The sequence below is a fragment of the Etheostoma spectabile genome, chromosome 19 (genome assembly GCF_008692095.1).
Source record: "Etheostoma spectabile isolate EspeVRDwgs_2016 chromosome 19, UIUC_Espe_1.0, whole genome shotgun sequence".
NCBI classification, from domain to species: Eukaryota; Metazoa; Chordata; class Actinopteri; order Perciformes; family Percidae; genus Etheostoma; species Etheostoma spectabile.
Genome location: NC_045751.1, coordinates 1,908,911 through 1,910,218, shown reverse-complemented (window position 1 = coordinate 1,910,218; position 1,308 = coordinate 1,908,911).

Genomic DNA, 1,308 nt, shown 5'->3' with positions numbered 1-1,308 from the left:
TTGTCCGGAGGAAGTTCTGCAGCAACTGGCGGAGGAGCTGAGAGCGGAGTTTATAGAGGGAAAAAGAGCAGCGGCACACAGTCGAGGCAAAACTGAGGCAGTGGCAGGTTAGGTTATAAATGTTCAAATAAGATACTTGTTCAATGAAGTTCCATACCATATTTTTCAGATTTGAATGTTGCCTATGAATTCATTTACAGTTTACTTTGCCATTATATGAATTATTGAAACATAAAGGCTTCTCAAGTTTATTTAACTCGTTAAGTTGCACATTTTGGTGTTATTTTGTTTTTCTAAAAATATCAACATGGAATACATGCATTAATATCGCAATTAGGTAGTTATGGAACCCAGCACTTCTAGTGTTAAAGTATAAGTGCTTGTGTTAATGGAACTTAGTTTTGAAGTTAAAGCAATTTGTTGTGGGATAGAATGTTTGTATTCTACCTATAAAGAAATTCACTCTTCCACCTATGGACGGTTATCGGGTACGTGAGTAAATTGAAGAGGTCTTTGACAATCTACGACAGCTCCACAAACATTAACATTTTCATTCTCCTCTCATCGCTAACAGCCCCAGGGAGACCCAACCATGCATATTCTATTAACAAAAGGCACGCCCAGTGCTCCCAAGTCTCAGTCTCGATTCATACACATCCACAAATCCCCTGGCAAAAGCTGCTTGTGTTCACTAGAGCCTGTAGACAGAAAAAAAACTGAGACAAAGACAGATAAAGGATTGAGAGATGTAAGAAAAGCTGAAGAACAAACCTTCTACAAAAAAATGTCCCTTTTCGCAAGAGCACACACACCATGGCTGAGCTTCTTTATGGTTCAGCTGGGTAAATCCACGTTTTACCTTCAGGGGCTCAACCCTGGTTCCTTTATTAGCCTATAGATACATAAAAGTGTCACACACGTCTGACACAACTAGACAACATTGTGGTGTCTCTCCTGGGGCCCGTTTCAGGAAGGAGGTTTATCAGACTGAGTCTAACCTTGAACTCTGCGTTGATTTACCTTGAGATTGGAAACGCTTGAGTTTTTGATTCCAGAACAGCTGACTTGAGTTGGTTCAATCAACTCAAAATAGGTTTATTCAGAGTTAAGCGCATGCACCACCACAATAAAAAAGGCCGCATGAATGGAACTACTCATGCGCACATACAGAAAGTTTGAACATGTATTTTGAATATATAATTACTATTAGACAATACACAAAACTGAATCTAGATTAATTTATTGATGACATAATTTTCAATTAACTGGGATCGGTATCAGTGAGTGCTGAAGGTCACAGGCCGATGA